Here is a 21,376-nt window from a genome sequence, read left to right as displayed (position 1 = left end):
TTGAGTTATAAATAATGTGTTGCTATTTCAATACAGATCTGACTTTCATGTTTTCTTTTTAGCACCGACAATTAAAGAAAAAATAAATAAGAGGGAAAGGTCTCAGGCCCACACCATGATGATTTCTTCCATTTGTAAAGTGTTTGGTGCAATTGTAGAACAGGGCTCCCTTCCTGGATTGCTCACCGGCTCTCTTCTGTCTGCTCTTTCAAAGCCACACCCAACACAAAACGCAATGTGTGCTTATTTTTGAACTCTATTCAGTCATTTCCAGATTACTTAAGGAAACAATATTTAGGAGGACCATGCTGGATTTTTTCATCTGAAAAATACCCTCAATTAAGTTCCTCCCATAGTCTTAGCTTTTGAAAGTTGAATGATGCTAATATCCTTTATCTCAAACATTCTTCTCTTTCTCCCCAAATAGGTAACAGGCTTTGCAATGAGGAACCAATCACCTGGGATTGTTTGGGGTACTCTGGATTATATCCCATTTCGAATTTAGATTATTCTTTAGAAACTTGTAGGGTTTCCTAAGGAGAACCCAGGAAGGGTGAATACACATTTTCAGATGGGCTTTTGCTTTCGTTTCCAGTGAGAATATTCATCATTGGGATTTGCTGCCTACTTCCTGTTATAAGCAAAGGGTATTGAACTCTGCTTTAAACCCTAGAAGCTTCTCAAAGACAGATATCATGTTCAGTTCATTTTCTGTTCTTATTAGTATCTAAGTTAAGCTTTATTAATGATAGGGGCAAGAACAAAGAGAGGAATCCAAGAATATGGATAGGGCCGATATTAGAATGGCTGGAATTGGTCTTTTGAAGTGATAGAAATTAAATGATTTGCTTGTAGTGTAAAGAAACAGAAAATAAACAATAACATCAACTTTGAGTGAGCCCAATAGACTGCCCCAGTTGGATAGCCTGAGACTCCCTTGGATTCCAAGTCTTGACTTAAAACCATTGCTTTGATACATTCTAAAAAGATGGACAACAAAATGTCTTTTTACCTAAAACACTAATTTCACACAACATATAAGCAGGTTTGTATGAGAGAAGGAAATGTGAAAGGCAGAAGTAAATGGGATGATGAATTGTCTAAATGCTATGGCCATGCCTGGAATTAACAGTCTGATAAAAGGCTTAAAGTTGTTGAAAGGGAATTTGGGGGCTTTTTAGCTCTTCTTGATCCCTTTTGAGGTATGTGGCTGCCTTTTGACAGAAGCATGTGCCAGGACCTTGACTGAAAATAAATCCAGATCTTTAGCTCTATAGAGTCCTTAGTTCTACATAGACTAAGAATGACATATCAGTGGCATTAGGTTTGTTATCCACTTTACTATGAGATATCACAGCCAATCCAGAGGAGGGCAAAAGTATGAGCAGACTTGGAAAAGTCTTAAGAAAATGACAGGGTAACACTCATGTTAAAGATTTGCCCAAGGTTAAAGGAATTAGCAAACCAAATCTGCTCTATCATTTTTTAAATTAATAACATAAAAAATAATGGAATGTTAGTCCTGGTTTAGCTCTTTGAGACATTACTAATACCATATAATTATTCTTTGTCATCCATTATGAAATGCTTCAGAACAACATTGTAAGAGCAAATCTCAGCTTGCTGCTAAGTGTTTAACAAAAAGTGTTGTTCCTTGGTAGGCTAACTGTGGAGTCATGGACCTTCATTTGGCATGCTCTTCCTGATTCAAAATGTAACTTTGAAAAGTTTGTACGTCAAAGTCTTGTCTCTCAATTTTAAATGTAATTGTAGTGGTTAGAAATGTACTAACCTAGTCTTTATTAGATAATTCAGGGCAGTGCAAAAATACCTAATGACCAAGAACAGCTAACTTAGAAGTAATGGAGGCATTCGGTGGGGGTGAAAGGTATTTGAGCATCCTTGGAGATGCCTGGGCAGATCTAGACCCCCAACCTGGAGAAAGCTTTGTGAGTTCAGGGTGACTGTTAAAGTGTTAAATCATTGAGATACATGGTAAAGGCTGTTAATGCTATAGAATTTTAGGGAAAAGTTTAGATTTCCTAGTCATTTACAAACTGTGGAAACAGCACTGTATTTTACACTGGAAGACCTAGATCTGGGGGTCTATTAGGCTTTTAGCTATGGCTTTGGGCAAGTAATTCCCCATCTCAAGTTTCCTTTCCTTCATCTGTAAGAAGATGGCTGGGACAAAATCTGTTAATTGACATAATGTCATACATGACTTTGGATTGTAAGTCACAATTTAATGCCTTCTCCCAGATATATCACTTACTCAGAAGGAACATTCTGTTCCTCATCTGGAAGAACATTCTGCAATAGCAGGTCATACAAACTCCAATTAAGAGGTGCAGAAATACACTATGGTGTATATGGGAGTGATTAGTTCATTTGTACAGTCAGGAGTAGATAGAATGGACTTGAGTTTCTCAAAAATAGTAGGGTGGTTCCTTGTGTGCGTAGGTGCACACACGTGTGCATGGGGCATACAGGCACCATGGAGAAAACACTGTGCTTAAAACTGTTTTTGCTCTCCTAACATTCCCGACAGTTTTTGATCATTCTGTGCTGTTGTCTGTGTTATCATTTCCCGAGGGATAGTTCCCTTTCTCATCTTCTCCATTTATTTATTCATCCACTGAGTTTCTCAGCAACCACTTAGTGAGTATTCACTGGGGTTACCATGCCAGGCACTTCACATATAACCATCTCAATTAAGTATGTATCTTGCTGTCACCTTCAGTACTTAGCACATACCTTAAATAGATAGATACTCAGTTAATGTTGATTAGAGTAAGCAAAATGTTAAGCAAAGCTCAGAAAAAAAGTGCAAATGTGTAAAAGTTGAGGAGAGAAGGGAGAATGGCAAACATAAAGACCTCGAAGTCACTGTAAAAGCATGATGACAACATCTGGAGCATTAAGGTGGCTAGCTCAGACTTTCAGGCAACAACTATATTCTTCCCTACTACCCCATCTCCTGTTGTTCTCCTCTGCAGTGTCCTTAAAGAGGACAGTCTCTGCCTTTCAGCATAAAATCCTTTTGAGGAAAGAGCTGACTATGGTGGCAAAGCAATTTGAGTGAGCAATTTTACCTAAGGACATTTTATAAACAAGTGCTTAACTTCAGCTCTTTTTCCTTCTCTAATTGATCTAAATGTGAAATTAAATTAGCTGCTGATGAATAGTTCCTGTGCTGTTGAAATTATGATTTTTTTTCCAGAAGAGAGGAACCAGCATCCATTACTGTCCTGAGTATTTTCCCTTCACAACTCTAATGGATCACTTAGAGATATTCCCAGTTTGTCTTTTCTTAATGCTGACAAGTAAAATGCTCATCGGCTTGTGATCAGAGATGTTTATTTATGAAGCTCCTACAGGTTAACCTCCCTTATGTAGTTTCTTTCTTGAATTTCCAGGAATGACCACAAACTGCCACATTGCCATTTTGTTCATTGTTGGTAAAGTCTGGAAACAGTGAGAGCAGCAGTGGTAATTTAACAGCAGCCATTTAGGTGTTACTGGCCTTTATTTCTTTTTCTTTTTCTTTTATCTTAAGCTATGGAAACCTGACTCAAACAGTACCTTCCTTTAAGTAACAGGAGTGCAATCTCTGCCTATCCATTGTAGCATTTATGCTTTTTCTTGTAGAAACTGCAAAAAACAAACACTATGAAAATAAAACAAAACACAAGCAATATAGCCACTTCCTCCTTTTCCTGGTTATCTGGAATTCCACAGAGCTTTCTCCCAAGAAGTCTGGTATCTGGATTTCTTTTTTAAAAAGTATTTATTTATTTATTTGTTTGTTTATTTTTATTTTCAGAGAGAGAGGAAAGGAGAAAGAGAGGGAGAGAAACATCACTGTGTGATTGCCTCTCACTCACACCCCCAACTGGGGATCTAACATGCAACCTAGTCATGTGCCCTGACTGGGAATCGGACCAGTGACACTTGGCTCACAGGCCAACGCTCAATCCACTGAGCCACAGTGGCCAGGGCCTGGTATCTGGATTTTTACAAGACTCTTTCGGAAGCAAATGTTAACATATCCTGTTGAATTTCAAAGAGGAAATAAACTAACAAGAAACTCCAGATGAATTTAGAGGGGTAGACCTATATTATTCATGCTTATTTAGGAAGGTGAATGTCCTTATATTTTCATAATTATTTCATTGGAAGTAATTAAATGTGGTTAGAAATTGAGAACACCACAAAGCAGATATCTAACCCATAGAAGATCAGATTAAATGATGAAAATCCATAATTTCACATTGAGAAATCAGAAATGATTTAATATCATGACTTAAGCATCTTTTGATTTTAATTAAATAGCCTTTATTGAGCACCTATACTCTACACCTCAGCAGTGTGAGTATTGTAAGACAAACATGTAAAATGAATTCAATGCTTAAAGGAAGTTAGACTCTTGTCTGTGAGGCAAGATATACGAGGTCTGTCCAGACATTATCTTGCCATGTAATATGAAAAACAGAGATGTTTACTGAAAGAGATACAAGATCCAAGAAACGCTGTACATAGGACAATGATGCCTCAGTCCCCTTCAAAGTAGGTCCCTCGGGACCTCACACAGTTCTCCCAATTGCTATCAGCTGCCCCATTGTATTTTCCTGGATCTTATTGAAGGTTTGAAATCTATTCCCCTTCAAAGGTAGTTTTAGTTTTAGGAAAAGCCAGAGGTTGCAGGATGCCAAGTCTGGGCTGTAGCGGGGCTGAGTGACCTGGGTGATTTGATGTTTTGCCTAAAAACTCTGCATGAAGTGTGATGCATGAGCAGATTGATTGTCATGATGAAGCTGCCAATCATCAGTTGCCCATAGCTACAGCCTTCTGAATCAACCAAGTAGTTTCTTTGGAGGAATGTTCAGGCTTAGCACCAAATATGATGCAGATTCATTGCTCTGCTTGCTCTGTCATTTTGAATATGATGACCACACAGTACATATGCTCACTCAATGGATTCTACCACTCCCACTGACTATTACAGTGAAGTTGTCATTGTTCAAGCATGTGTGTTCTTGTCCACTCTCCATGACTGCTAGGTTACATCAATATCACACAAACTCTTCTCATTATATTAACAGTGGCTGGACCTTTTCTGGACAGACCTTGTACAACCATGAAACAGGGAGAGGATAGTACTATATATATATATATATATATATATATATATATATATATATATATATATTTATATTTACAAGCTGGTCATTCTTGAAATAATAGTCTTTTTCTCTTCAAAGAGGATAATATTGCTCTTTACTTTCTAACACTGGAGTTTGCATACTACATACTCTTATAGCAAAGCGGAAGTATATATACAAAGCAGTTTTTTTTTTGTAGTAATAAAAGTAAATAAAGATGTTTAAAGCATCTTATGGTCTCATTATTATTGTCCATAAGACATTGCACAACAAACCTCTCTTAGGTGCTGGGGAAATGTGATGTTTCTTTTAAATATTTTTTATTCACAGGCATTTTTCAATAGCATTTTGAGTAAGTTATCCCATTGCTGAGGGAGAAATCAAAGTGTAGTAGAGAAAGTTGGAGCTTTGGCATCCAAAGATCTGTTTTTAAATCCTGGCTCTACTGCTTATTATCATTATGTCCTTAGTGTGGTTATTTAATCTGTGAGCTTTAGCCCATTGAAATATTTCTTTAGTAGAAAACACTTGTGACCAAATATATAATTTGTTCTGTGGTTCAACACTCTCGCCTATGCTGCCATGCTTGTTATGACTATTTTCAGTTATATTATTAGCTATAATGGCCCTTTAATTTACTTCCCCAGCTGCAGGGTTCATTTAATATTTGTACATCACTTAGAGGCAGAGATCTTTCCATTATTTCTTTTTCACCCTTTTTTCCCACCAGTTGTATTGTAGGAAATGAACCCTTAACTGGAAGTCAAAAGAGCTTGTTTTTAGCTCTGGCTCAGTCACTAGGTTCCTGGATAATCTTGGACAGATTGTTTTTATCTTTTGGTTTCATAAATATAAGATGAGAGTGTTAGACTCGGGAGCTGCTGAACATTCTGTAAGGCATATACACTTGAGGTTCCCTTTAACTTTGAGCTCTTCCATGCTTAGTAGAAAAGTGTGTGTGTTTGTTTGTGTATGTATGTAGGAGTTGGAGTAGTGTAGAGTTGAGAGGAGCAAGGTTTTGGGAAACAAGTCAGATGTACTTATCAGTCACAACCTTGGACAAAGTGACTTAACATCCATGAGCTTCAGTTTTCATTTCCATAATATGTGAATAATAATCCCCATCATATCTGGGGATTACATTTGTCCCTGAAACCCATGCAAAATTTTTGGCTTCGTGTTTGACTACAGCAAGCACTCAGATTTTACTGCTTCTGTTCCAAAAAAAAAGAAAATTGAGGTAGAATGGGGAGGGGATCTGCCACCAGCATTTGAACAGGGCCACAAAATGGGTCTCCCTGGAAGCTCTAGACTGCGGAGGCTTCCTGACTAACCTTGCAGGAAGGGGATGGGAATGGATATGAAAGTCAGAAGCAACTCAGAAATCTGGCATTTGTCCTGGAGTTCTACCAGAGGATCCAAACCTCTCTCTGGAATCCCTGAACTTGACACCTTGAAGGCTTCAAATTCTATGATTATATAATGTCCTCTATCAATTATATAATGTACTCTTCGAAATAAATGAGCGTTGTTCAAAACCATCTAGCAAATTAGCAGGAGACAATATAATTAAGTTTCAAGTTTGATGATCTCTATTATATCATCTTGCCAATTCAACTAAGTGGCCTCTTTAAATTGTGGCTTATGGTAAACAAGTCCATAAGCAGTCAGCAAAGAAAAAAAAGTCAATGGTCATTCCAGATGACTTTGAATCAATGGAAGAACACTAGCCTTTGAGTTATGACCACAGGTTTTACGTTTGTCCCTCTGAGTGTCTTAGATGAATTTAGAAACTATGTAGATCAACTTTGAACCTCAGTTTCCTCCCCTGTAAAATAAGGACATTGAGATTTGTAAACTGAAAATGACTTATAAGATTCATTCCAGATCTAAAATTGTGTGAGTCTATGCTGTACACAGCTTCTTACATACAATGTATGAAATTGTTCTACCTGTTCTTTCTCACATGGCTATAGGGACTGGCCATGTGTAGCACAGGGACTCTGCAAAAGAGAAGAAATGGGAGATTTTCCTTGATTCTATTTCAGCTTTGATGAAAAAATCTCAGTGCTTGCCAGACACAAAGGCGCTCATCTAAGCCTATAGACTTGCCCTTAGGGAATGTACTCAGATCAATTTTTTAAAAATTCACAAAGAACATCTTAGCACTGTAACCTTTGCTAGCAGCTTGAATACACGGTATTAATTAAGCAAGGGAAAAGGGGGGCACTAATTGTTTCTTAAGTGGAATAATTAGTGTTGCAAAATTCATAAGTTAAAGGGCTTCATTAAGAAAAATAATCAAATCATGTTTGAACTGTAGTGATATCACTGTGAAATTATAAATTGCTTCTTGAAGGCTAAACTTTGATCCTACAGTAAATGAGAAATTTCTGTTTTAGACAATTTGGATATACTTAAGGGACAGGTGATGCATGAAGTTGGTGTAGCATTGCAGAGAGAGTGATTCTTCAACATCTTGTTTTGTTGAAATAAAACCTTATTAAGCGATGCTCTATTTCTAAGGATAAAGTCGTTGCGTAGCCAAATTGGATATGTCATTGGGCACAGCGACTAAATTTAACATTGAAGTAGTTCAAATTGCAGAGCAGGAGCGCAAGCAACATGGAAGAACATGACAAGGTGAGAGCTGGTTTTCTGTGCCTGTTTTATATACTCCACATAAGTATACTCAAGTCCTGTCTTGAATTAATTATAAACTAACAGTAACACTGTTTGTCCCACAACTGAGGGGGCTTCAGACATGGTTTGCAGTGCTAACATCCCAACAGGAGTTGGGTCAATATTTGCAGATCCTCAACTCCCTTTGCTCTGGCTTCAAGGTCTGCCTCACCCGGGCTGCTGTTTCTTGTTTCTTTTCTGCCAATAGTCAGCTCATTCTTTGGCCCTTCTGCCTATAATTAATCTTATTCTCATAGGGGGACAAGATTTTTTTTAGATGTTTCCAAACAAAATGTTAAAAATTGCCAGAATTATACCTTAGGAACTTACTATAAGAATCTGGAGGTGGAGTTGATAAACAAAATGAGACAATATTCAGAAGTCTTGGAATTGGGGACCTTGAGAAAAAGACACCTACTAACAAGGGCTCCTGGTGGCTAAGTGGGCTCAAAGTTAAAGTAGAGCGTAGCAGTCTTTTCTAAAGAGGGGTCACTCACACAAACCACACTTCAGGGAGAAGCCTGTGCTAAGCTCCCTGTCTCCTGAACTGAACTGCCTGCTTGCACTGTATTCCTATCATCTAAGCCAGCCCTTCCAAAGGAGTTCCTAGAATAGAATATCAGCCAATAGGACTGAGGTTTTCCCCTTATAATTAGGGCTGTATACCCGTATTTCCATCAGCATCTTTAGCAACCAATCAGAGAGGCTCCATTTGACCAATCAGGACAGTGCTTTATGGACCAAACTGTGAGGATTTGGAGTCATCATCTGCATGAAGATAGACCAATTGGGAACCCCATATAAGTCAGCTCCCCTCTGGCTCAGAGTGCAAACTCTCTTTCTCTTTCCACCCAAGACTAAAGATTGCCTTTCGCTGGCTGGAGCTGAAACATGGAAGAAGAAGTACCAAGACATCTTTCCAGAGCCAGGTGGAGAAGAGCAGAGCAGAGCAGAGCAGAGCTGTCTTTCTAGAGATGGCAATCACCCCAGGGCCATCTTGCAGCTGTGCTTCTTTTCAGCTGAGCTGCGACACTATTGAGCTGTTTGCACTAAATCAAGTTTCCTTCTTCACTGCACCCCAGATTGGCGATTCCTGTTGGTATTGTATTGGTGCCAACAACCATTGGTTGACAGAAGGAAGCTATTTCTTCTGTCTGTGCTGAGGGATCACCTTTCAAAAGAGACAAATAATACTATTTTCAAGAGATCCTTCTGGAACTACATGCCTTTGGATAAAGATGTAAGACTGACTCGCTAATAGTCAAACCAACAGAAGTCCATGCTGCCTAAGTGAGCTTTCTCATGTGAGCCTTATTGACTGGTACTCTGTGCTAAGTATGTTCTCAAACATATTCTTATACTCAGAGATATAAAAATGAATAGGAAATATTTTTTCTCTCTTTGGCCACACAGTCAGGAGAGAAAGAGATAATAAACAAATACAATGATCTATGTTTTCTTATAAAATTTTTACAAAATATTGATGGTCTTTGAATAGAGAAGTAACTTTCAAACTTCTTTGGACAGTGACCCACATATAATTGAAACAAAAGTTTAAGAAAACAGTATTTGCTCTAACAACTTGCAATGACCACTAGTTTATGATCTATTGTTTTTATACTTAAAATGCATGCTGTGAACCAATGAATTGATTTAATGACCCTCTAAAGGATCCTAATCAATGGATTGGAAGAAATGGGAGGATAGAATGTGGGATTTTCGAACACCTCTTAGGAACAGGGTAGGGAGGATTTAGTAAAGGAGGTAAATTTCTTCTTTCTATTTAAAATAATAAACATTGTAATTTAAATGATTCATATGCAATACATGATAGAAAATAGAGAAAAGCATATTATCTTTGAGGGGATGAGCCTGACATGGTAGGTATGGGCCAAAATATCAAAATCATTAGTTATACTAAGCTACACATTTTGAACTTAATTTTTGTAAGTGTTAGAGAGCCTTTAAAAAGTCTTAAGCAGAAAAATGCCTGCCATAATCAGATTTTCATTTCAGAGAGAACATTCTGGTAAAGTTTATAGGACAGATTTTACTGAGCTAAAACTAGTGTCAGAAAGACCGTTTGAGGACTATTTCAAGTATTTAGGTTAGAGATTTTTGGGAAGTGAACCAAATGGTACTGACAAAAAATTAGATATTTTGGAGACCGCCAACAGTGACCAATTTGAGCTGGGAAATAAAAGAAATTAAGAAATTGAGGAGAATATCTAGGGTTCTGTGTTAGGTCTGTGGGTAGACTAATGGTGATAAGAAGCACAAAAGACAGAGTAAATTGAGTGAGAAGCAGATACTACATTCTGTTTGTATTTAACATGTGGTATTTAGGTATTTGTGTAGAAGGAAAATCCAGAGTTGAAAATTAGGCACTTTGACTTCTAAGCCTTTATTCTTCACACTTCTAATATAATGTTTGTCACTCATAATTATATCAAAACAATTCTCACATCAATGTTTTCAAAAAATGTTCTTCACAATTAAAGTTTAACTTTTTTTCATAATATACTGCCATTATGTAGGCATATCATAAGTTATTTAATCATTTCCTTAGTTTTCCCTAGTTTGTCCTCAGATCTTCATTATTAAACATGATACTTTGATGAATATTATTGTGCCAGATCCTTTTTTACACCTGATTTATTCCTTAGAATAGACCCCCCAAAGATAAAATTCTTGAGTAAAGAATGAGCATCATAAAGGGTCATGATATGTATCAGTGGATGGTTCTCCAGAAATGTACAAATTGACTACTTATTCTGACTTTATAGGAGTACCCATTTAGCCATATCCTAACCAGCAGTATGTATCACATGAAACAGTCTGGTGATAAATGCTATTGTGTTTTAAATTTCATGCCTTTTGTTATTAAAGGGATTAATATTTTAATATTTATTATACTTTTCATGTTTGTTAGGCAACTATACTGTTTATTATCTATTATATACTTTGCTTATCTTTTTCTATTTGTATCTTATCATTTATCTCATTGTATTTTACATGTTTATTATATAGCATTTATTTCTCTGCATTAAGGATATTATTTTTACCATATTGGTATCAAATAGATTTTTAACTTTTCTAGCCAGTCTTTTATTTTTATTTATGCCATTTTTATATTCTGGAGTTTTACATTTTCATAAGGCAAAATCTATTTATTTATGATTTCTTTCACTACTTTTATACTTAGAAAATATTACTTCATTCAAAGGACGCTTTTTTGTTGTTTTAAAATTTATTTTTTAATTTTATTTTTTTATCACCATTTATCCCCCCATCTACCCATGTCTGCCCACCTCGCCCCCCCAATAACCCACTGTTGTCTGTTTCTATGAGTTCTTTCTCTTTTTTTCCCTTTTTGCTCAATCCTTCCTCCTGCCCAGCCACCTATGCCCTCCAAGAGGTATCAGCCAAGAGTTGCTTTTTTCCTCCTCTAAAATCTCTGTTTTTCTGGTTTCTTTGTGTACATATGGTTGTTGTAATTTTTCATGTTTAGCTCTTTAGCATGGAGTTCAAGTAGGTATATGATATAACAGCATGTCAAATCTCATCACCACATCTTCCCAATTGTACTCCATCATCATCCAGTCACTCTACTTCTATACATTTACCCCAGAGTATTTCATCCCAGGATGGTACCAACTCATTCTTTCATGTGTGTCTAGCCAAATCCTGTTTGTCCCCTAGCACTTCCCACAAGAATTATTTTTTCTGATCAATTAAAAATTCCCTACCCCTAATCACTTGTTTTATTAGTTACAAACTTCCTTGCATTATTATTTTTAAATAATGACACTATTTTAAAATATTACCTTTTCATTTCATCTCTATTTGTTTCAATTGTGTGTAAATTTCTTATAACTAGAAACTGTGTAATATATATGTTTGTAAACCTCTAATTCCATCCCAGCACCAGGGGGCAGGGGAACTCAGGGCTTATGGACTGATATTGAGTGAGCGATGCCACATGACCCCTCAATCCTCAGAAACCTCTGCACACTAAGGAGTTACTGTTGACAACAAACTTCATTTGGGAGGGGTGGCTGGAATTCTGGCATGTCTGCTGAAGCTCTTTCTGTGAATCATTTTTCCTTTATCTCAGCCATAATTTAAGTTTGTAATAACATCAGAAAGCATATTTACTAGTGAACAAGTGGATTTCAAATGTGAATGACAAGGTCTCATGCAGAGACTGTGCTTTGTGATGTGAGGGAAGAGGCGGCAGGCTCTCCCAGGGCAGTTAAAATTTACAAGAAATCCATAACTTGAGTGGAGGCCCTAAAAGCTTTTGATAAAGATGGGAAGGAGTGGAGGCTGTGGGGCAAGTTGAGTGTTCATAAAACACTACATAGGCCTTTTGAAAAGAATCACCAGGTCTTTTTGTATGCTTACTTTTGTATGCTAAATTCAGAAATTGGCTCACTGAAGTTCCTTCATATTTGATAGAAACTTTTCTCAATCGACTCAAGGGAAAGAGTCCACTTGTCATATAGAAAAGCCATAGTAATGAAAAGAGAGACTTATACCAGTGTTTACAGTAATAGAAAGAACTAATTTAATTAATAGATTCTCTAAATAATTACTATGTGGATCAGCTCTCCACATCATGGTAAAACACGCAACTGAAGGGTTAGAGCTTTTGAGAACCAGAGGCTTTGTATAGAAGCTCAGATGTCTTCTAAGATGTTAAATAGGGTGTGGAGCAAAGGAAAATTAAATGTAAATGATTCAGAACCATTGCTTAAATTTCCCTGAAAAAAGCAAATGTAAAGGTTAAATAAGAATGCTCTTGGCTGGGTGCTCTGTTTTCTTGTCCCGAGAGAATGGAAGCATTGCATGAAATAACTGATGTCTTCATTTTGAAATTATGCATCTTGGAGCAGCTAGTTCATTCTCAGCTTCCAAAAAAGACTCCATACCAGGAAAATAGTTCCATGGTTTAAAAATACTCAGAGTATGAAGTGGTTTTGTATAATCCCCTATCAGTAGTAGTATTTTCCTAGGATGGAAATTCCTTAACTCAGAAACTCGAGTCTAAATCTAATCTTGCTACTCACCAAGCAAGTTCATGTCTTTTTCTTCCATGTAATTCCAGTCATCCATAATATTTTTTAATATGTAAATACTTTTCTGTGGTACTTGGTTTAGATGAGAATTGGTTTTCTCTTTTTTTCCTCCTTTCCTATATTACTTATTTACATGTTATTGCTCTAATAACCACTTTATTAGTGGAAAAGATCAATTATTTGGTATATAGTATGTGTCAGGGATCATTCAATGCATGGAATACAGATATAGATGAGTGTGTTTATGTATGTCTCTGTGTGTATACACATTCATATACACAAGTAGCACTTACAGATTTGTTTAATCCTCACCACAAGCCTTGAAGTTGTTTCTAGGTGCCTGACATCATCAGAACTCTGTATTAGCCAACAATTAATAATGCCATTTTCCCATTTCACAGATAAGGAAACAGAGACAGTGTGGGAGCTGAAGTGAATTTCTCACATGGCAGAAAGCATACAAACCCAAGTCTGCTTGAACAACTATTCTAGACTATTTCCCATGTGACATTACTAAATGACAGTGACAGTTTGTAGGGTGCTTCCCATATTCAAAAGACCTGTATTTAATTCGATTTTTAATGTCTTAGCAGAGGCATAGTTTTCATTTTTGACTTAAAAATGATTTTAAATTTTGACTATGTGATGGAAAGTCATGAGGGGATCTTGGTAATCCTCGTATTAGTTTTTCAGTTAGGAAATGATGTTTTTCCTTGAGTAATATCTCTAGTCATTTATTTTCATCTGTTTTCTGTTGGTCTAATAGGCCTTTTGTGAACATAATGAAATTTGAAATAAATGAGTGATATATTAATTAACCGAGTTAATTAGCTTGAGGAGCCATGGTTTCTCAAACCCCAAAGTGTATACACTATTTCTGGAAATAGGTATTGGGAGATCTTTGTTGAGATGGTTGAGGAAGAGGGAAAGGCAGCCAAGCAGTACTTAGCAGGAGAAGCTACTCTTGGTTTTAGAAACTATGAAAAGAAATTGCTGGGAATGAAGTTCTTGGTGTCTCAGTTTGTGTCTCATGTACAATTTCTGACGTATCAAAAATGCACGCATAGTTTGGCACATTGCACAGCACATAGCAAAAAGCCACCTTTCCCTGTACGTGCAATATCCTCATTGAAACTAACTCTCCGGTCTAGTACCTATCCCAGACACTATTTTGAGAGAGGCTCTAAGACCCTAAATTATAGCTAGTTTAAAGCTAATAGTTTAACTCTGATACAATGAACAGAATGAATCAGAAAGTGAGGAGCATCTAGGGTTTGATGTCAGATGTTTTATTTCATCAGTAACAAATTATATCATATTCAGCGGACACTATCTTTTGCATATATTTTATAGCCCTTATAATTGAAATAGATGTGTGAAGGGAGATTCTTAAACTGCAAGAACTATTGCTCATGTTCTCTGCTCTTGGTTTAATGCATTAAGCAATGATGTAGTGTTTTACAATAGATGTGGCCCTGTCCATCAGCAGCCTGCTTTCTGTGATGAGACTTCTTGAAGCTTTGCAATTGCTAAGGACATAATGAATATCAAGACAGGGGATGGGTGGATATTGTGGGAAGGGAGATTAAGGGAAACCACAGAAGGGTTTTGGACGATTACATTTCCTAGTGACATGTATGCCGCAGCAGCTAGAGATCCCCTTCTGCAAAGCCTTGCTGTGTGCTTGGACACAGTCATCGTCAGCAGTGGAAACACCAAGGGGCAGAAGTTCCTTTCGATTCTTTCCAATGCAGGGAAATGCAGAGCCATTTGTTCTGGCTAATTCTTTGTGGCCCATTGCATGCCCACTCCTTCAATCATTCTATAGCAAATAGACAAGATTCTAGCAGGTTAAATCCAAAAAGTTTCTGTTTTCCTTCACATTTTGCTTTACCTGGGAAAGTAATATGTGTTTGTAAAAATTCAACCAATACCTAAGTTTAAGAATTAATAAGTGAATGCCTTTATTTACTCCCTAATGCTGATCATGCTCTGCAGACCAGAACCGACCTTTGGCAACCCTGGAGGATATTCCTCAGGGGTATTTGTAAGGGGTTCACCATGGGGCATACACCCCAAAAGGCGTGGGCACCACTCACAGGGCAGTCTATGCCAGAGGCTCTCCCCGGGGTTGCATAGAGTTCATTCTGTGCCACCCGCCTCCACACTGCTGGGCGTGGAAAGCTCTGTGGACTAAGAGAGGACTTGAGAGGCCCTTGTCCTGATTCTGTCCCCAACTTTTGCTCCATGACTTTGGGCGGGACACTTGACTTCCCCATTTGTTCAGCTAACTGAGGTATCTGGAGAAGACAACTTGTCATGTGTTAGAAGTGGACATTGTAAACTGTGCCGTGCATCTTCCAGGCAGTTGGTTGCTATGTAGCCACAGTTTATAAACCAGGGTGTTAGTACACAGTTCTCAAGACTCAGTAATCTGACAAGAAAATTGATTTTTGACTTCTTATTTAGGGCCTGCCAAATTATTGTTTCCTGGTTGCGAATTAAATTCTCACCACAGTAACGTTTTCTTCTACAAGTGCCACCCTTTTAGTCACTGCACTCCATTCTGTCTTTTGAATGGCTATCGCCAGTACCTTCAGAAGGTGTGAAAATTGCTCCTTCAGAAGGAGTATTTCAGCAAAGCTTTCGTTTGGGCTGTCGAGATTCTGTAGGCTTCCTGCAGTGGAATTGGGGAAAGAAGGGAGGGTGTATTTTGTGGGCATTTTTTCTTTAAACACCTCACATTCTATATCCAGCTCCCTTTCTAAGCACATGTTAAAATACGTAGAGGATGGGTGATTTTTAGAAATGAGGTTTCCAAGCATTTTCTGCTTTGTGTTCCTACTAAATGTGTGATCCACAGGGAAATGGCGGTTTGGGCTATAAACCCAAGTGCATTTGGGTCTCTTTGAGTAAGACCCTACACAATGGGAGTTCAGCAAGGCTAGTCATTATTATAGGAGTAAGGACAGCCATCAGTCACAAACTATGTCATTTCCTGAGTCTTAATTGTGTACTCTCTGCCCTAACTGCACAGAGGAGAAAGCATGGCCCCACTTCGCCTCCTGTGTCCACAGTGTCTCTTGAGTGTTTGAACACAGGGTTAGCCCATCTGAAGAAGTCCCTGTGTGTTTCCATTTCATCTTGTTGGTGAGTCTGTTTATGCAGTGATTTGTAACCAGAGGGCACTTTTACATCCCCAGGGGACATTTGGCAATATCTGAAGATACTTTTGGTTTTAAAAACAGGGAGAGTTCTAACATAGGGTTGCCAGATAAAATTTAGAATGCCCAGTTAAGTTTAAATTGTCAATAAACAATGAGTGATTTTTAGTATAAGTATAGCCAAATATTCCCTGGAACATACTTATACTCAGAAACTATTTACTGCTTATCTGAAATTTAAATTTACCTGGATATTCTGTATTTTTATTTGCTCAATCTGATAACCCTATACTGTTGAGGTCTAATGACTAGGGTTGAGGGGCATTGCTAAACATTCAGAGCACAGGGCAGCAAAGACTTCTCTGACCCAACATGTTGATGGTGATGAGGTTGGGAAACCCTGAATGGTTGCAATACCTTTATGATAGCACAGTGACTAGCCATGCAAAATACAGTACATATTTCAGTAAGACATGAGACGACTTGTAAGGGAAAATGCTGCTGTTGTGGGAGTTTAATTTGGAACAGAGTAATTTGGCAAAAAGTAATGTCAAAAATTAATTCTCTTATCAAATCACCAAATCTTGAGACCTCTGTGTACTTCCCTGGGTTCTCCACCATTTGATCTATTCCATAAACAGAGGGAAGCTCTTTCCTTCACAAAAGTCTAGTATACAGTGTATATCTAATTAATGATGATTATGAATTGAGTCAATGAATAAAAACAAAACTTCCTTGCATTGAGAAATTATTCCGTGCCGATCGTTTCACACATATTGCTTCCAATCCAAACAAGGAGATTATTATCCCATTTTTTAAAATATGGAGAGACAGAGGCTCAAGTTACAATGTGCCTTAATTCAAAGTCCTAGTAAATGGCAGAGATGGGACTTCGGCCCAGTATGTTAGAAGTCCAGGCAGCAAAATATCCTCAAGGGGAAGCATTCTTTTCTCTGTGCGTCTCCTATGTTCATTTTCAAGTTGTTGGCTCCATAAAGACCTTTCTTCCATGAATTTATTTCTGTTCATCCCCAGTTTCTCAGTAGCTGAACAGTGACTAAAGATCACTTTGGAGGTAGGTGACTCTATTTCCCAAACTCTACCTGCTGGGAAATACCCCCTAATTTCTCAAGCTCCTTCTGTCACTTTTCAGGTGATTGCTCTGGGGTGGGTGAGGGAAGAACAGCTATCACAGAGCTGGTACCCTTAGTCCTGACAACTGCTTATATGGCCAATAATCATAGTCACTTGTCACATTAGACAAACTACTAGTTATTCTGTATATACCTCTTTTTCCTGACTTGCCAGGGTCAAGAATTGTCAGATTTCCTCTTTTCATTATTATATATCCCTCAGGTGAGTACAGGGTCTCTCACACAGTGAACACAGCAATTGGAATTGACCAGCCTATTTTGTGGATTTCTGTCCCCTTCTGTGACAAAAAAAAGTTTTCGCATCTTCTTGCATTTTGGCTTGGTGTAAAAATAGAATAACGTATCGCGGAAAGTGTGTGTGTGTGTGCATGTGTGTCTACATGTATGTTTTTACTTTCCATCTTCTAGTGTACAAATGCTGTTATTTGATTTTCAAAACAATATTGTAAAGTAATGTCCATCTTGCAGATGAAGGAACAGAAGTTGGAGATATTAACTGACAACCCCGAGTCTCAGTAGTTGGTGAGTGGTAGAGTCAACTTGGAACTGGACTTTTTTATGGGGATTTTTTTCTCTGTCACACAAGTAATGGGCAATTTTGAGAAACCTCAAGGTTGCTTCATCGTTATGGATCTCAGTCTCTAAAATCAGACTGCATTCACTGTTAAGGAAAGACAACAAACATGCAAACAGGTAGGCAGTAGACAGATCCAGATCTCTTTTCCTCACATTGCCGACTCTGCATCCTCTAACATAAATATACAGTTTGAACACAATGAAAGGAACTGAAGAAATTGTTTGACTAGAGGCAGAAAGTTTTAGCATGAGAATAAGGGACACAGCAAGGATGAGGAATTCAGACTTGCTTTTTTAAAAAACTTTATTAAAATACTGAGTTTATTTCACATGTATATCTTTCTGTCCCCACCATTTCCATTTATCTGACCACCACTACTACTATGTCCTATTATAACATTCCATACAAACTTAAAATTAAGTGAAGGGTGGAGTTCCATCTTTAAACACTTAACAGGCATTTTGGACAACACATTCTTGGCAATGGAACCTGGACAACATTTATCAGACATGGTAGGGAAAGTTCTCACTCTACATTATAGAAAGGGCAGCCAGGTATCAACAGTTACAGAAATGAAATAAGATGGAAAAATTTAACAGACTGTTTAAACTATTTTCTTAAAGAGACTTCCTCCATTGCCAAAGGTCTTGAATAGTCTCCTGGTTAGTCATCCAGAAGCAATTCTTTACATATTTGATGAATTTGGCTTCCACTTTGGGAAGCAAACCGCCTTTTTCTATACTTGTTTGCACCTTTGCTTTTATATCTTCTACAGAACTAGGTCCTTTTGGTGTTTTAGGAGTTTTTTCCAGTTTTTTTTAAGGATTCTTGACCTTTTGATCTTAATGTTGATGATTTTGAGTCTTTTCCATTTTGGTTTGAATTTTGTGCATTTTTGGCTGGAGCATTTCATATAGATTTCTTTACTGGAGCTCTTTCTTCAGCTTTCTCATCCTCAAAATCATCATCCTCCTCAAAATCATCATTATCTTCATCCTCATCCTCATCCTCATCATCATCTTCATCAGCAGCAAGCTTAACTTTTTTCTGTGGAACCTTGCTACCACTTCCAGAGGCAGAATGCTCCCCACACACACTTAAGAGTTTCACATCTTCCTTCTCTTGATCTTCTGACTCTGCATGCTCTCCACAGCTACTGAATGCTGTCCACTAACATGCACAGGTCCTGAACCACACTTCATCTGTAAGACCACAGGTGTTATTATTTCAAAGACACCATGGGAAACCATTGGCTGTACAGACATCTTCAGAGTTGCCAGTGTTACTTTAATGGGATTGCCTTCATAATTCATTGCCTCTGCTTCCAAAATGTGCAGTTCATCTTTTGCACCAGCCCCTAAACTGAGTGTTTGTAAAGATAATTGGTGCTCATTTTCATTATTATCCACCTTAAAGTGATAATCTTTGTTAGCTTTGAGTTCACAACCAAAAAGATAGTTCTGGGGCCTCAGAGGGCTCATGTCCATCGAATCTTCCATGAGGTGGTAGCATGCACTTAGGTGGGAGAGAAGATAGACAGAGATAAACAACTTCTGTCCCATAGAACAGACATGCAGGATGGAATTGCTCCAGGGCCACACTTGCTTTTTATTTTTATGAGATGTGAAGAGAAGCTACCAGGGCCTTTGACTTGCTTTGACCATTGGCTGTCAATGACTATGAATATCTTTTCACATTTAGAGTGATTCACAGGTTCGAATATTGTCCCAGTTTGAGAGGATTAGAGGAGAGTTTGAGAGGACACCACTCAAACTTTAATGGGTACCATATTGCAGCTGAGCACAGTATCATGATTAAGCAACTCTGCCCTGTTTGGGCTTACCTCTGGGTCGAGTGGGAGGAGGGTGACAGGAAGGATGCTTAGCCTGCTTGTGCCACCATATGGTCGGTCATGCTGCTTTGTCACCATCTCTTTGGAAAGTGACTTACAGATGCATGGCTGGGGGAAGTGTTGGGTACTGCTCCGTGGGGACAGCTAATGTCAGACACCAATCTGCGCATCAGCTTTAAAGCTGCCAACATGGCACTATGTGTCAACTATTCGACTCCCTGAATTTTTGGCATAAATACCAAGAAGTCAAAATCAAATCTGCTTTATGAGGCATACAGATTGCCTGCCTGTTAGAGCCACATGCTCATTTAGTTATGTGTGAATAAGGACCTTCTTGGCCTATTAATTATGCCTCAGAATCAACCTGAAGCTCTAAGTAAGTGCCTGGCAAAATATGAATAGATGGTTAATAGAATTAGGCAGGGTAGTTGTCCTGGATATGTAATTTAGGAAACTGAAATATGGGGTTGACAGTCTGATAACAGAAAGTCCCACATCTGTGCTGTAAGAGTGGCAGTTGCAAAAGTCACTATCATCTTTTAAAAAAAGTAACAACCAATTAGAAAGCTTGGTTGCTACATCTCTACACATTGATGCTGTTAACAGGACAACTGCCTGTGAGTTTTGTCATGTCTAATGAATTATAGTCACAGATAGTGACTATGAGTAGTATATGTGTAGCATATATGTATAAACCCAAATTACATTCACTCTACACACAATACAGCTTAATGGGACAAGAAGAAAAATTTAGTTGTAATTGGCAGTGAGTTCTATGTAGTGCACCATTGTTCCTCAATAATATCAGGTGTTTTAAAATTTTATTTTGTGTGTGTTTGAATGGGGAGCTTATTACCATACTGCAGCTGTTACCTCTGTCTCGGCAGTGGTACCTCACTTAACTTCGTATGTTCCATTTACACAAAAAAATCATGATGTTTGTTTTTGTTTACAGACATAGAGAAAGACCAAAATGATAAAATCATAAGATGGGAAGATAGTAAAATTGACTTCTGTTTTCCAGTCTTCTGTAGGATTAGAGTCAAACTAGGCAATACCAGGAGTATCTGCTTTCATTCATGAAGATCTAGGAGGAAGATGATCATACCATTTCTCTTTAGGATTTGCTTATAGTCTTCAACGGGTGTTGTAATTTGTCTTTGCAATGGAAGCTATTTGCCTTTCATTCAGTTCTCCACGGGGCAGTCAAGGCCAGTCCTAGCAAAACTGGGAAGTGCTGAAATTAGTTTTCCGCTCAGTGTTTTTCTTTTCTTGTTGTCTTTGGAACTCTGGTCAGGGTTTGCTCTGAGGTGAGGTGTGTGGCAAGTGCTGACATAGGTCTACCCCCAATATCTCTGTGGTCATGGTTGAGTCACTTCCAGTCTGAACCCCAAGATCATTATCTATTTTAAAAGGAGGAATATATGCCCACTTATAACAGACATTTGCCATATCAATGATCTTAAACCTGGACCATATGGGACAGAAAGTTAAGTGTAGGTGTAGTTTGAAAAACACTTCAGATAGTTCTAAAATGTTGCTTGTTCTTAGAATGTCAGCCCACCTGGGAGCTTGTCAGAATGCAAATTCTTGAATAAGAAACTCTGTGGGACTCAGCAATCCAAGCAACAATCATGTATTGTTATTTTTATTTCTATGCCCAGTGAAGTTTGAGTATCATTGGGGCAGATGTCGCCCAAG

General features: G+C 38.0%; 1 protein-coding gene and 1 pseudogene across 2 annotated transcripts in view; one reads left to right on the top strand and one right to left on the bottom strand.

The window, feature by feature from the left end:
* Positions 1–21,376, top strand: part of DCC (DCC netrin 1 receptor) — a 1,006,514-nt gene that overhangs the window by 28,921 nt on the left and 956,217 nt on the right. The window lies entirely within an intron of this gene.
* Positions 18,433–19,322, bottom strand: LOC150002544 (nucleophosmin pseudogene; annotated as a pseudogene).

The sequence above is a fragment of the Furipterus horrens genome, unplaced genomic scaffold (genome assembly GCF_987537825.1).
Source record: "Furipterus horrens unplaced genomic scaffold, mFurHor1.1.pri manual_scaffold_8, whole genome shotgun sequence".
Lineage (NCBI taxonomy): Eukaryota > Metazoa > Chordata > Mammalia > Chiroptera > Furipteridae > Furipterus > Furipterus horrens.
This window is presented reverse-complemented; position numbering and strand designations above follow the sequence as displayed.